The sequence below is a fragment of the Aulonocara stuartgranti genome (assembly GCF_965226115.1).
Source record: "Aulonocara stuartgranti genome assembly, chromosome: 16".
Classification (NCBI taxonomy): Eukaryota; Metazoa; Chordata; class Actinopteri; order Cichliformes; family Cichlidae; genus Aulonocara; species Aulonocara stuartgranti.
The window spans coordinates 6,313,302-6,330,123 of record NC_138952.1 but is presented as its reverse complement, the minus strand read 5'-3'; the positions used below and the strand labels follow the sequence as shown (position 1 = coordinate 6,330,123).

The 16,822-nt window shown below is 42.5% G+C and overlaps 2 long non-coding RNA genes across 4 annotated transcripts in view; one reads left to right on the top strand and one right to left on the bottom strand.

The window, feature by feature from the left end:
- The window catches only part of LOC309691086, a 115,200-nt gene that overhangs the window by 65,356 nt on the left and 33,022 nt on the right, over positions 1-16,822 (bottom strand). The gene's annotated exons all lie outside the window — the stretch shown is intronic.
- On the top strand, positions 13,918-14,841 carry LOC309690211. Its single transcript, XR_014271666.1, has 2 exons — positions 13,918-14,346; positions 14,592-14,841. It is a non-coding gene; the product is annotated as an uncharacterized lncRNA (long non-coding RNA).

Sequence of the window (16,822 nt, the reverse complement as noted above, 5' to 3'; positions counted from 1 at the left end):
CCAATTTTAATAACTACTTTCAGCAACTGACCAGTGAATGCAGGGCTTCGCTCCAGCAGTCATTCTGAAAACCTGACGCCCAAATCTGCTTCACAGAGCAGCAGTTTTGCACTGGTTTGCTAAACGTCACCATACCTACACCTACTAACAGCTAACCACTGGAGATTTTCTTTTTAAATTTACAGTTATTTATTTAAGAGAAGTTACTTTTTAAGTTACAAATTTACATTTCTGCAACATAAAAAACAGCCCGAGTTACAGCTCAACTGAATCAAAGATGGCTGCAGATCAGACTAACAACCTCATCGGGAGGTCGTTGGGTCGTTCTACCTGTCTGTGTGTCAAAGTGCCCCCAAGTAATACACTGAACCCTAAATTCTAAGTGTCTATACGAGAGTTAGAAATCACCTAAAAGCCCAGAATAGTCCTGTGGGAGTGGGTGAATCCTCAGTTTGAATCCATTTACCAAAACAACTTTAGAATAAATGTTGATTTAACCATCAGAGTACCTATTCCAACTATTTTTCATCTTTTGGAAAGTGCAACCATGCTACTTAATGGGAGGGAAAATGTGAAAATCAATATTATGTCTGCTTGGCAAAGTGCGGTAATCTGACCAGAGCAACAGGTGTCTTGTTTCTTGCTAAAGCCTGCTGCCCGTCGTCACACATGGAAACATGTCACCATTTGGAGTGAGAAATGAGTGTCAGGCCTCCTGGCTCCAACTGGATGTGCAGAGAAGTTTACACTCTGCCAGATGGCGTGCAAACCTTAAAAGCAGAACGAAAAGACATACATGCACGATAATGTATTTGCTCTAATCGTGTAAATTACGCCACATCTCCAGATCTGGCGAGGATTCAGTCACAAACAGGAGGACATCTAATTTGTCCTTTCATCTTGACAATTGGGACTGAGATGCTAGACATGTTTTACAGGATGTTTGCGGCCGCTGGAGTTCACTGGTGTACAGAAAGGACAAACATGTAATAGAAATACAGTATGCATCCTGTGTGTGTACACAAAAGTTGTATATATGTGTGAGTGATTTCTGGACTCGTGACTGACTGTCCATCCTGTGACCGGTGTGTGTGACTCACTCCTATTCCAAATGTTTCCATCTTGGCGCCTCAAAGGCAAAACCATCGAGTGCCGTCACCATCTGGATGGTAAGGGCCCTCCTGGGCTGCCCGCCTCACGTCCCTGACTCAAAGACTTCAGCTAAAAATACAACCTTCAGGATGTTATTGCAAAGGCACCGATACATGACTGCCTTGGATTTCTTTTCTGAACCTGGCACTTGATGTCTCTGTCTTCTCTCCATAAATAACAAAGGTTAAACTGCTCACACACATCAGTCAGAGTAATAATGCAGTGTAATAAGCATGTGATGGCTCTGACGACAGGCAGTTCCTGAAGAAGTTACTATGGTGGATTTTTGAGGCCTATTTAAAACCTTATTTTAAATGTGACTGGGTTTTCATGTAGTGACCAACCTGCTTAGATTATTGCTGACCACTGCAGCTCGATGAAGCCTTTTTTTCCATTATAAAGCTCTGTGGTTTTCAGCCAGCCAATCCCTTCTTATCGACCTGCAACTGACAGTTTTCAGCGACAAGCACCAACCCTTACAGTTAGAGTCTATGCATTCAGTATATGCTCTCACAATAAATATCTATACCAAATTTGGAACCCCAGATTGTCTGTTTATGACCGTTTAGCATATATAAACATGTCACAAATAAATGGGTGATTAATCTTATTTAAAATTTCAGGAAGAGCAGGTTTGCAAGTTTTCACTGGGAATCATTCCCAGTGCAAGATAACCCTCATTCACCTGTGTCAGCTCTACCTGGCAGATTTGTTTTATACTAGACTTTATTTTTGTTTCTATTTGATGGCTGTGGCTGCGTCTTGGCTTTGCATGTTTCATCTGTTTGATAAAATGTGTGTGCTGGACTTAGATTAGGTGCTACTTTACAGTGTGGAGACTAGAAGTTAGCATTGTGCTCTTTTCTGTTGTTTATTTTATTGGTGGTCAGCAAACTGTTTCTGGCTGCCACAGTCTGGCAGTAGAGATGTATCACACATACCAAACACCAGTAAAGACAAAGGTATAAATTTTAGCATCTTGCGCTTTTTTCCCCTCCTTTACTCACAAGTGGAAAATAAGCAAAGTGGATCAAAGGCTGGCCCATGTGCTCCGGTCATAGATGAGCTACTGTAGTTCAAATTGCAGAAATATTTAAAGCTGGTTCTAATAGAAAGGTGTCTCAGTGCATCCCAGTCAGGGGGTCCACGCTGACCCCGTCCACCACCGAAAGCTCCAACAATGGACACGTGAGCATCAAAACTGGACCACTAAGCAATGGAAGAAAGTGCTTGGTGCCTGGCACCAGGATGCCAGGTGTTCCCCAGGTAGCTCGATGCTACTACAGGAAGCTGGACTTGAGCTGTGCTGTGGTATTTGGCGTCAAGATGTTACCAACATGTCCAAGTGCTTTCTAACACTCTCACACAGCTACATCGTGAGCAGTTTGGGATTCTGTATGTTTCCCAAAGATATTTCGACACGTGGAATTGAGGACCAATCCAAACGCCCAACAAGAGCTGCCCAGCGATAGTAAAATGATTGAGAGTGATACTGTTCTTTCACATAAAAATAAATAAATGGTAAAAACAGCAGCCAAGTATACTTGACTATCATTAATGTACCTGGGAGGCCAAACAAGTAAAACCTGTGTGTGGAAAACATTGTATTTGATGCATTCCTTTCCACTGTACCATTGCAAACTATAAAGGCTGTATATGATTACAGGCTACGTAAACAGTCATTGATGACTTTGAATACTGTATTACAGCTTAAACACATCACAGCACAGGCCAGAAAAATGCCTCCTTCCACCTGACCTCTGGTACATGTGAAGCATGTGCCAGTAAAAACAGCCCTGGGGAAATGTGGTAAAGGGCAAACCTTAGAAGTACTTGCACTACTACAGTTTACAAAAAAAAAAAAAAAAAAAAAAGAGGACAGAAAGTGGGCAGCCAGAAAAAGGCATCAGGTGGTTGATGTCTCCAGCAGTGGGAGAGTTAGCTGCATAACAGAGCGGACCCACCTGTTCCATGGCTGTTTCATTTTACATGCTGTTTCTTTCACTCTCAGCAGGTAGACTAAAAAGTTTCCAGCTTTTTAGTAGGAAAAAAAAAAGTTGATTGCCTTGCTCACAATTTTGGTTTAAACAGATTCTTCTGGTTTCTGTTTTTCTGGCAGAAAGCTCCAGATCACAACAACCATCTCAAATCTCAATTGTTAACAAACAAATAGCTGGACTGAAACACCAGACTCAACACAGCCACATTTGGACAAACATACGTTTTTAAGGGCACTACTTTAGAAGCTTATTTATCCTAGTCAGTATGCATTCCAGCCATAGGAAAGAACACACAGCAAAACCTCTACAATATAGAATATAAGAAAACGTGACGTCTTGAAAAAGACCATTTCATTATTACTGGCCAACTGCTTGTTTGTAGGAAGAGCTATAGTGGGAAGTAGGGCTGCTCGATTATGGCAAAAATGATAATCACGATTATTTTCACTAAAATTGAGATCTCGATTATTTGACGATATTTATTTAACAATAACAATGTATTGAATAATGACTTTAAAGATTGTCAAAAATAATATAAAATAGTGTGCAAATACTGATAACAGTGCAAATGTTTGCAATATAAAAAAATAAATGAAAAATGTAAACATCTATGTTTAGTGAACTTTGCAGTGTTGCTCTGTGGTGCAGCTACGACACTGTAGCAAAGTTTACACACTGTGTCTACTTGATCCACGTCTGACTCCGCGAACCCATAATGTTTCCACACCACTGAAGTTTTTTTTTTACCTCTTTTCAACCAACGGCAGTCATTCTCCTCTCCAAATAACTTCTGCTTAGCTTTCCGAGCTTCCCTTGGGTCCTCTTAATCAGCGGTCCCCAATCCCCGGGCCGGTACCGGTCCGTGAGTCGTTTGGTACCGGGCCACGAGAGTTGAGGCTCAGGTGTGAAATGTATAGTTTTCACGGTTTTTATCGGTTTTCAGCGTTATTTTGTTATCATTTTTATCGTTTACTTGGTTTTCCTTGGTCTTTTCACGTGTGTTATGAATAAATTTTCTTTTTTTCAGTACCAGTACTAGTTTTATTTTGTTGTATTTATCCGCGACACCTTAAAGGCCGGTCCATGAAATAAACCGGTCCGTGGAGCAAAAAAGGTTGGGGACCGCTGCTCTTAATTGTTGTGACACGTGTTTCGAAATGCAGAGAGGTGCGCTCGATTTGCCACACAGAGCAGCGCGAGAGTAAAGCACGAGGGAGGGGCTAATAATCGGCTCAGTCATTTTTAATGATCGTTGAAAGCCCAGATCGTAATCGAGATTAAAATTCGATTAATTGAGCAGCCCTAGTGGGAAGCCCTCCTTCGAGTGTTTTTGAGCAGCGCTGATGGCGGCCGTGTAGAAAGGCTGTGCAGGACACTGTAACATGACCCAGCACTGTATACCAAGCTGCTGAAAAAGTCTCATCCTTAACAAAAGGCACCATTGCAATGCTTTGAGATATGTTACGGCCTTTGTGTGTGCCAAAATAAATACAGACTACTGTTATTACAAGGTGTCACTTTGAACCCCAAAATGCTTTGTGTACAAATTCCCTTGAACCTCGTAGTTCTCAATCACCAATGAAGGAGGCCCAATTCCTACTGGTGCCCCTTTGCTTACCCCACGCCCTCCATCCACTCAACACATCTCAGATCCTTCTAACAGATGGCTCCAGAGGTCACCAGGGGAGCAGTGGGGTATGGTGGAGGTGGGCAAAGGTTAAGCCAGGGTGCAGGGGTGTTTGTCAGATGGCCTGTGTGCCTGTCAGTGTGCAGGTGGATGAGTAGCATGTGGCCTCCAATCCCCCTCCTCAACCCCATACTTTCCCAAACCCAGGGCTTTGATTACAGGTCAAGAAGTCAGGATGGAGAGATTCAGTGGTCATCCCAGACTGAGGCACAAGAATTTACGCGTTCGGCTTACTCAGCACCCCCTTGCATCTGCTTTGGAAAGGTACAGGGCTAAGTCGAGAAGGGGGGGGGGGGGGGTGGCCACAATAAACACAAGAGCACAAGGAAGGACTTGAACCTGGACAGCATGGTGCTCTGATTAATCTGTGCTCTTTAACCCTAAAAGACCCCTGACCCTTCTTGGTCTATTTAAGATTGATGTTCATGCTTAATCACGAAGCACACGAGTATGTAACTGTGGCTCACTTACATTGTGTGGAAAGTTTCATAAAGTTTTGAGTTTATAAGATAAGAAAGTTAAATATTTAGCCAACACTAGCAAACAATAAACCTTTTTTTTTTTTTTTTTTTAAAGGTGGATGTAGCTCAGGAAGTAGGACAGGCCATCTACTAGTTCAATCACTGGCTGCTCCAGTCTGCATGCCAAAGTATCCTTGGGCAAGGATGCAGTTCTGATGAACCAGCAGTGTGAATGTGTGTGAATAAATATAATGGGTGAATGAGACAAGTTATATATAGAGCTACAGTACAGTAGAAAAGTGCTAAATAAGAACCAATCCATAAAATCACGATTATTCATACTTGAGTAAAAGCAGAACAGCAGCCTCATTGCAAACTATAAAAAAATGGTAGTTGATCAGTAACTACACTGAATCTTTTTGCAAGTACTAACAGATTGCAAGAAGTTGCAGTGACCAGCTGGGTGACCAATTTGGATTACAAGGAAATTGCACAGGTTTCCTAGTATGATTCAGCCCGTCTCCGAAAAACTGGTCTGAATCAGACCGACTGGCAAAGGTTTGCAAATAACTGTAACCTAATTTATAAATGCAGACAGATTCCCAACATGTTGCACTCAATCTGAGTCAGTCTGCACCACTGAGCAATGACTCTCCTGCAACAGGGGACTTGAATCAGCTGGCTGCCAACTGATTGTATTCTAGTTCTAATCCTATGTAAAGGCAAGGTTGTCATACACATTTTTGAGTTTACCAACTCTGTCACTATTTGTGGAGCCTAAACATACAGCAAAAGTTGTCGTGGGATTATTCTGATGGGAAGTGAACCACCTTTGTAGCACAGAAAATCCTGCTTTGTACAGACCTCTGGTCCCCGTCTTTGAAGCAACCGTTTCAAAGGCAACGAGACCACAAGCTAATTGCACATTATCAGTTACTTTGTTTGTACCGCAGTCTCCAATTATTGTTTTCATTAGCGTGATTACTCCATAAACTTCTCTCAATTTGATGCCATTGGTGAGAACTCAAAGGGAAAAACTGAACTTAGGTAATTGCGTTAAAAATTCAGGAGGAAGAGAAGCCAGACAGTGGCCTAAAATATATACACTGCACGATTTCCAGGTGGAAATGTGTTTTACATGTTTGTCTGTAGTGATAATTTCTTAAGCTGAAAATTAAAATAAAGCTCGAATTTCTTCTTCTCCCCAAATGTATTTTTCCTTGTTTAAAGTTTATCCTGCTTTATTACAGGATTTCCACAAATGAAGTAGCCTGCACTGTCACAGTAATCACCTCACAGATTAGGAAAACATTTTTCCTAATTACACATTGTACACTCACAAATTGGATAATATTATTATGTGATTAGTAGTTTTCATAAAATTAGACATTTGTATTGAGGCCAAAACAGCCTTGGGTCCATATGCAGATTTAGCGACCGAAAGTGCAAATTGTTTTGTTAGACTTAGAGGTGAGGAGAGCGAGAGGGAAAAAGGGGGTGAAAAAGTGAAGGAACACGAGCCGGCAATATCATTTTCTGAGCTGGAAAGCAAACACCCGGCCTCTCGTCTTCCCTACAAGGCGTCTAGATTCCGATCACCGCCCGGTCTACAAACTGAGTGTGAACCCTTATACCAACAGGGGCAGTCACCCTCCTGTCTGTCCATCATTAAAACACACCAGACCCAGACTATGTGCCATGATATGACATAAAATAAAGCTGTGTGAGAAGCCTGCACTATAAAGAATTTGTGTCTTAGTGGGGAAACTTCGGGGTTCATCACCATGACAACTTTCCTGTTGAGTCCAAGCAATTTTAAAACAATTTTGTTTCTTTATAAGCCATCAAAAAGTGATATACAATCCTAAAATAAAGCGCCTAAGAGTTGTACTTGCTGACCTTACATAAATCAACCAAGGAGGTTAAGTACACAGAATTTTCTTTTTATATTCTGCTTATATTCTTTACACGCTCTCAGGGCTCCGACTGAATGAACGAGACTAAAACTGTCTTGGGCACATTTAAACATCAGATTAATTTAGCGAAATAGGAAACCGTAATCATATGTTTGCTCTTCCTGTGTCTTAATGATAGAGCTGCGATACTGAAAACTATTAACTTATGTCAACTGTGATTGACGATGTTGAGCGGAGCCGAATAAGGAAAAGATATCCTGGGTATGCTGAACTTGCTCCTTAGTACAGGGCCCTGGGGTCTGTTATTTTCTAATCTCTTAACAGAGTCTGTATTTGTAGGCAAGGGACAGTTTTTCTCACAAGAACCTTGCTAGTTTTTGGCTTCCTAAATGCATGTGTGAATAAGTACCCTATGTGTTAAGTTTAAAAAAAGAAGAAAAACAAACAAACTGATGGAAACCTAACACCCACTGGCTGTACTGAAAGCCCCACAAAATTGGACTCGATCCCTAGAAGTCAATTCAAAATAACCTATTGCTACTCAGCTAGGTCTCACAGGCCTATATAGCAAGCCCTAGCGATAATTTTTGTATTCTCTGACCAGTTGGCGAATAGTTGTTGGCCATTTCTGGGGGAAATTGATCACAAAGAGGGTACTGCACTGAAACCCTTACTGTTTTCCTGTAGTTTTCATGAAATATGTTTAGTTCAAACACCAACTACTCACCACGCAGTCATGAAAATGGGAAAGCTGCTGGAACCCAAAATAAAAATGGAATAAAAGTTATGCCTTTTTGCAGCATCCAACATGTATTCAAAGGAGCAACTCTGAAGGCAGTCTTTATTTCTGGTACTTTTTCAGTTTCACTGGAGCTCAATGAATCACTGGCGAGCGTCTTCCGTGCAAACTACCAGCCACCGTGGCAACCAGTCAAGTAAACTCATTGCAACAGTTCTGTCACAATGTAACTCCTCGTCAATGGGTTTAAGAATATACATTTGCTCTAGCACCTGGTGGTTGACAGGGGTTGCTGACTCTTCTCTAGGCCTCCTCGACTGAGGTTTCCAACTGACAGACACAAAACAGACTGAATACAACAAATGTTCACAGATCTCAATGATGCATACTTGAGACACAGATACAAATAATCATGTTATGTAGTTGTTTATGTTTTGACCTTCACATTGTAAAGGAAGGGTACGGCCAGAATCTATGATTCACTGTCGGCTCCCTGGGGATCGGCTGATAATATAAACAGGCAATCCAGCAAAAACAATGAAACCTGACGGTGACTGACATGACATCAGAGTGTGTGTGTGTGTGTGTGTGTGTGTGTGTGTGTGTGTGTGTGTGTGTGTGTGTGTGTGTGTGTGTGAGAGAGAGAGTGTGTGAGTGAGTGAAACTATAAGTGCGTTTGCTCACATATGTACGTCACTGATATCTCTGGGAAAGTGTTCTCTCTCTCAGGCCGGATCTTCGCTGGCAGATGCATTTGCCTGGTGGGACCGTCGGGATGTGTGCGTCTGTGTGGGGAAGGGGTGGGCAACTGTAAACAGTTACTGGTATTTAGTTCTTCCTTCTTCCCACTTTCGCTGTCCACTTCCCAGTTTTGTTGCATGCCAGCGCATGTGTCTGTCTATGTCCGTCACCAGCTGAGAGTATAGTCCAGATATTTCTTGTAACAGCACTGCGTGCGCACGGGCACCTGTGACGTGAGACGCGAGTACAATTTGGTTATATTGGTTTGGCTCACACTGGAGTTAAAGGTCAGGAAAAACACAGTCAGTCTCAGAGCTTTAAACTAAACAGAGGCCAACAAAATAATAAACTGTTGAATTAACATCAACACTCAAAAGGCGGCGTAAAGCCCCGTGCACCCAGACGTGTGCAGTAACAGCAACGTCGGTCTCCAAAAGAGATGTTGCTTAAAAATGAAAAAACAATGATACTGTCAACAAATGTCCTGGAAAATATTCAGTGTTTTACATAACATCACATACTGTAATGGGCAGTCCAATAGCTGATTGCAACAATTCCCATAATAAGTAATTTGAGGCAGAAGACTGCCGCTCACAGTGGAAGCTGGCATCATTGTCACGTTTGCACTTATGCTGTGAGAGACGAGACCCTGATGTGACCCGAGACCACTCGCTGGCTCGGTTTCTGGATCCCACCGCAGTGAAACAACAACTGACCCTGTTAGGGTTTCATTATGTTAACAAGCTCCATGTCTTTGCCTCCCCTCTCATTTTTCTAAACAGCTACATACTGCACCCTTTCATCCAAATATTAAATAACACATCAAGTTTAAAGCTGTCGCTCTAGCCGAGGATAGACTGATGTCTCTCTTCTGAAAAGCCCCCCCGTGCACAGAATAAAGTTACATTGAAACCAAGCACACCATTGTTTTTCTTGTAACATTACCAATAAGTTTGATGTGTCACATGGCCCTCTTCCTATTGAAAAAAACAAAAGTTGTATCCAAGATGGCCGACTTCTAAATGGCCACCATGGTCACCACCCATCTTGAGGAGTTTGCCCCCTCTTATATACTAATGTGCCACAAACAGGACTTTAATATCACCAACCATTCCCATTTTATTACGGTGTATCCATATAAATGGTCCACCCTGTACTCCCCAACTGGTTTCTGGACACTCTGTTTTTTCTAGCAACAAGTGGTTACCAGAGGGGCAACAGCCCAGTCACTAGGCCTGCATCAGTGTGGATTTAGCAATTAATATTAGAGTTACTGCCAGCAACTCCCACCAACCACTCGAAACTGGCCTGGGTATATCAAATTTCCCTCACAATCAGTGGTGGCCAGACCCAAGCCCTGTGTGTCTGGGGCCTGTAAGGTCACAGACGGGATGTCCATAATAATCCCATCATCACCTTCATCATAACCGATCACTTTCCCCATTTCAATCACTTGTTTCCTGGGGTAGTAATGTCTGCATGTTATCTTGTTCAGCCTTAACGCTTAATGCAAAAAGTGTGTTTAAGCCGTTCATTCATGCAGGTAACCCTTTACCTGCATGAGAAATCACTGGGATAGAAATACAGGCCATAATTCTACTCAACAGGTGGCTGTGAGTGGTTTAAGCCCAGTCTGAGTTTCACAGGGTGGAGCGAGTAAACGGCCTAATCAAGCTGCTGTTATCCATACGAGGTTGCGACAGAGTCCCATCTGTTGCCTGACCTTGACCCTTGTGTCGAATCACCCTCAGCTGTGAGCGAGTGTGTTGATTGATAGATATATATATATATATATACATACACACACACACGCACACGCAACACTGGTGCTGCTACACTACCCCGAAGGGCCTATGGGTCACTGGGTTGGCAAGTGCTGCTGCGGAGATGAGGAGGAAGGGAGGTGATGACCTTTGACTTGCTCTCCGTTTCTGTGGACTTGTGTCACAGCCGCAGCTGCACTGTCCGGCAGGTGTGGCGACTTGATTTCAGCTTAGAGCTGCAATTCTGAAGGCTGCAGAGGCACTGAGAGTACGAGCATGTGGAATATCAGGCACTGTGTGCTCCAAAACACTGCAGGATGATGAGCCTCCTGGAAATTAATATAAACAACTGCTACCTGTCCAGCAGGATGTCCTTATTAAATACACTTTAATGCACTTAATCACCAAGTAGGCAATTACACATTATTACATAAACATTTAAAAAGTGCATTTTCTAGCTGAAATAAACTTCTTTATACATAGGATAAAGTTTCGTGTAATGGACAAGATATGCTATCCCCTGTACGGCGTTTAATCTGACATTTATACTCCACGGCATCTGAGCACAACATGTGGCTCCATTAGCGGACAGCTCCAATTTGTAAAACTAAGTATGCCTACTAAGACACATGCTCATACCACATAAAGACCAACAAGATAGGAAAAATAGATTTTAACTTCTGCAGGCATTTAAAATTGTAAACAGATTGGATTTCAGTCTGTGCGAATGACCCAATAACTGGAACTGTGTCCAGGAAACACAGCGGCATCGGCCGCACAACACCCATAATTAAAAGAATTGCTCATATTGATGCATGCACTGAAGCATCCACTCTGAGTGCTATACTGGCAGCTGGTGGGGGCAGTCCACTCTGATGGCGGTCTTGCGGGGGCTAGAAAAGATTCTCTCCAAAAATGTGTGTGTTTTTCACGGGATGTGCCAATATGCATACTTTCTACATGGACAAGTGGCCCACTCATGCAACAGTGTAAACCTGCCTTTCCCATGCAGTGTTTTGATGTGTGGCAGATGGGCACGCTGTGTGCCAAGCCTCGCCAGGGAGCTGTGCCGTGACCAGAGTCTCAGTCGGGCCCTGGGCTACAGTCTCACAGCAAAGCAGCCTGGCAGGCAGCGCTGGCTTTTGGCTGACCTCTGCCTCCACCGGGCCGCCCTCACTCACTCACCTCATTAGCTTGACAGGAGCAACCAAACAAATTGAGGGCATCATGGAGCTCGCAGCACTTCCATGGGAACATTCCCCCCTCCTCCTCCTCCTCTTTCTTTAGTCAGTGTGGTGTATGAGCTCTGCACAAACACACGCCCACATAAACACTGACATCTACTTAAGAGGGTGTTAGAGTTTATGTTTGAACAGACTCAGGCATGCACATCTGACCCTGCGATGCACATGCAGGGACACGGTCACATTAATCTCTGTTCACGCTTGTAAGTCGAGACCAGTTACTGTACGAGGCCATGCTACGCTTCAACCTCACCTTTTAAGTCTCCACGAGACAAAACCAACTTTTCATGCAAAGCCTTTCTTATTTATGTAAAGCACAAACTATTGCAACCAAACACATGGCTACCAACATGGACACATTTATAAACACGTAAATCATTCTGTAGAGGAGGAGTGATGTTGCTGTGCAAAGGAAGAATGATACTTTCTCCTGGCTGACACTCATTGTTTGTCTCTGAATTACAATTAATCACTTCATTGCAATGGGTCCCAGCATTAAGGTGGCTGTTACTATGACAAGTTACTTAAATTTAACACTTAAACATCATCAAAGATAAAGTACACTACGCACAAGAGCGGTGCACCCACTCCTATCTGTACACAACATGTGGACATGCCACATAAAACTTCTCACAAATGGCTCAGGGAACTCAATAAATAACCCAGTGTGTCAGTGAATGCACAAGAGGATTTGCACAATAGTTGGTATTTGCTCTTATTATCCCACAAAGCATGTAAAAGGACACTGACCAATGCAAAGTAAGGTAGGATGTTTGTTCTGGGTGATACTGAAAAATGTGTATTGTATGAAACATTGATGCAGTCACTAGACTCTGCATTTTTAAGCGCTTTGAAGGCTATTGCGGATTTTTAGTTTTTTGTTTTTTAATCCAGAAGTTAACTTGGTTAGCAAGCTATATTCATAAGACAGACACATCATTAGCTAATTAGTGACACTTTATTTTCCACTCATCAAACCCTGAGCACAGACATTGGGATGGTTTGTACCTCAGAGGAAGCCATATTATTGGTCAGATAACTCATTAAAAATGGCCCTAAAAGCACCAGCAGCATACACAGTAAAGAGGTCCAATAACACAACATGAAGTAGTGATGAGGTCAAGAAGATGCTTATGAGGACACCTGCCAATCATCGTGGCCACACCCCAAACTCATTATCCAAGTGGATGAGTTATAAAATAATTCATCCTCCATTTATCACAATTGCGAGTTGTTATAAAGGGGCTAATGCTGTATATTTTTAACAGGGGAGTCTATGGGGACTGAGCCAGCCTCAAATGACACTTGGAGGAACTGCAGTTTTTTGTCACTTCTGCCTTGGCTTAATTTTTCATCTCCAGAGGGTACCCGTCACTCCTTTTATTCTAAATCTAGTAAATAAAGCATATTTACACTGACAGGTCCAGTTTATGTGATACAAGGCAGTAGCCTTGGATTCAAGTTTGAGGAAATCAAATCTAAGTCGGGGCCATTTTGGATAGTCGAATACACATGTGAGCATCATTCTTGATATGCTATCACATATGATATATCATATGTGATGTCATTTATTGATTTTGGACTGCACATTCTGAAGACTCATCGTTTCCAGTTTGGCCACCAAAGTGGTAACAATGAGTTTTTGAGATGGAGATGACCATGTTTGGATGGGAAGGTGAAGTGCTGAGTTATAAGGTAGTAGTTAGTCTGGCTACAGATAGCTGCCAATCAGTGTTATGTAACAGACCAAGCCACTCAAAGATGCTAGGATTTCACTTTACAAAGGAAAATAAAGAAGCACAAACCTCACAGTGGCCCAAATTATGTCTTTCCCCAAAGATTCTCCAAAAGGCACCAACACCGCACACACAGTGGACAGATTCCCATTCTTTGGCCCAGAGGTAATCATTGTACCAGGATGTTGAAGCTCTCACTGGTTCTGCCAAATTGGACATTTTTACATGGGGAGAGGAAGGCTCAAGAAGCCGTTAGAAACAGCAGTTTTTGGCAACTTATTAAAATTACCTTAATGGATAAAATAGTTAGTGTTAAAATTAATTAATTTGCATTTTCAAAAAGAAGTTTTTACCAACAAAAACAAACCATGTTTCCACTGCATGAAGTTACTGACACTTTTTACCAAACCATTTTTTAAAAATCTCATAAAAAATACCGGGGATCCCATTATGTACATATTTGAAATAGCGGGGGTGGGCGTCCGGGTACACACCGGCTCACTCCTTGGCGGCCGCTTGTCGGGGCCTGGGGCCTGGGGCTCGCTCGGGCCCCTTTGGAGGTGGGGTGCCCCCGGCCTCTCGGCCTGGGGCTCGGTCACTCAGGCACAGCTGGGGGCCGGCGGAGCTCACGGGCGCGTCACTGCAACTCCCCCTGACTTCTGCTCCGCGGCTGCTGGGCGAGCCCTCATCTGGGACTCTCCTCAGCTCTTACTGGGACAGTGGCGCGGCTGCCCCTCTGTTGGTCTTCCATGGTCTCTTGTGTTCTGGGGGCCTCTGGATGTCTGGAGTTTTGATCTCCTCCATACCCGCTTCACACCCTGGAGGACGGGGCTGTGGCCCCCCCACACTCCCTAGCAGATCATTACATGGAGAAACCTTTGGAATGCAAGCATGCTGATCCACACAGGTATGCACACATGGGTGTTCACAGACGCGGACTAAAGCTTTCTTGGCTGCTACCTCAAAGCACACTGTGCGCTGTCTATCTTGCGTGCTGCACAATATCGTTTATTATTTAGTAAATATTGATATCTATGACTAGCTAGTTTATTGTGATGGTGCTTTGTTTTCTCTATTATTATGTTGCTCTTTGTTGTTTGCTGTCTCCTCTGTTTGTTTTTTTTGTTTGTTTGTTTTTTTTTCTCCATACAGGTGACCCAGGAGTTCTTTTTTTTTTTTTTCTCTCTCTTCCCCCCCCTTCTCACCGTCTCTTCTCCCCTTTGGTTTTCTTTCTTTCTCTCCCCCTCTTTCTCTCATTCATTCCCCCTGTCCTATTTATTTAAAAAAAAAAAAAAAAAAAAAATGACAAAGGATGAACTGAAGCTCTGCCATCACGTAATGTCGCATACTGCTGTTTCTGATGTCATTTAAAAAAAAAAAAAAAAAAAAAAAAAAAAAGAAATAGCGGGCGATGGTGATGGTGCATCCCCTCCAATATATATTAAGATGTGAAGTGTGTTGTGAGGACTCACTGTTAGGCTACAGTTGGTTACTCTGAGTGAATGCTCTTTTGGCCACATAGAGGATTTAGGATGTTATATGTCTTCAGTGTCATCACCAATAATAGCAATGACACTGGCTAATAGCTAGCTAAGAGCAGCAAAGGTTTAGCAGGAATTTAAGTGTATTAGTGATGTGATTACATGTCTCATGAGGGGGGGATGTTGAGTCTGTGTGTGTCTTAAATTGATGTGGTTACTGTTAACTTCAAATATTCACCATGTCACTCTGCGCGCCCTCAAAAATGACACACTTTGTACACAGCTGTCAAATGAACTTGTAGATTATAAACCCATTTGTTTTCACAGCGATTCAGAAAAATGAGATATACGCAGATGAAAAAATGTAATGGAAAAACCTTTCCGTCATCTCCCTTAATTTCCAAATAAACACATTCATCCCAACTCTTGGATATACAACAAAACCAATGACAGTAACATAACATATTCCACTGCCTTTTTACTGAGTCACATACAGGTTTGTCTGTGAATTAACTACAGTTTTATATCTGCTTAATATCAACCAGTGATTTTAAGACAGTATCCTGGCGGCATCATTTAAATTTATTGGAGAGTTTTCCAATGATGGTTAGATTGTTTTTCCACATAAAAAGTTGGCAGTCGATAAAAATCCACTGCAAGTTCCATGAAGTAAAGCTGACCACACAATGTTAATAGAGGTGGCAGACGTTTTATATTCAAAAGATGTGCAAGCAACACTTTAACTCAACTGTGGAAGATGAATCCAATCCTTTCTATGGTTGTTACATTACCTTAGTGTTCAGCACTGAAACTCATGGGTCTCCATCCTCCATCAGAAGGTTTGACCCAAACTAACAGCCCATTAAGTGAGAGGCCAGGGAGAGAGTGGTTAAAACTGGGGCAGAGCTGCTGGTGAGAGAGTCACAGGTGGTGTTAAAGAGGTGTTAAAGAGATGGCAGCTAGGAGGGGGACAGGAAGATGGATGTGCTTTGGTGCTTCACAGCCAAGAGGGAGAAGAGGGAGAGGTGATGGAGGAGTTTTAAAGCCCATCATTGACTTAAACTCCCATTGCACCTGACAACAGTTATACAAAATGCAACCCTGTTTCAAATTAAACTGATGAAGCAATTAACGTGCATTTTCTCCATCTGACTTCCTGTACATGTAACCCTGGATCTGTACACTGCTTTTAGCTCATTGTTTTGGCTACATGGCCTGCACATAGACTATATTGTTCATTCTCGCCAGTCTCATCAGCTCCACCAAATACCAGCGTAGACAGCTGTCAAATGGTTTTCCAAAGCAAATGAGCAGTCGGTGCAGTAGAACATCAGTCTGAGGAGACATTTTTTCCTCACAAGCTGGAGGAACACGAGTCCATGCTGGACCTATCAAATGGCCAGAAGCATAAAGAGATTTAAGACCTCGTAGTTGTCCCCAATTATTTGCTCAATGACCACTTAAAGCAATTTGGATAAAGTCACTCACGCCCCCATTATTTCTGTTACATAGTCATCACAAAAAGTTCCATAATCAGTTCCAATTTTTGTAAGTAATTGTTTAATTGAGCAAGATTGCAGATTTAAAGCTTGTCCGTGTCTAAAATTATTGGCATCTTTTTGTCAAGTTTTTGACCAATTACTGTGCGCCAGCTCTAATGCTGCAAGAATGGCAAAAGTTTGTCTTTTTCCCCTCACATGCAAATACAGAAATGCCAAATGCTTGCCTGGTTGTGGGTAACACAGGGTTTCTCACAGACTAAAAGGATTTTTTAAATATATCTGTCTAAGAGAAAGAAAACATCCATGATCAGTTTGCTGGTGGCCAACTATAATTTCTTCTTATAAAAGTTCAGTTGATGCTAACCACCTAGCCCTGTCCCTTCCCTTCTCATGTTGGAGA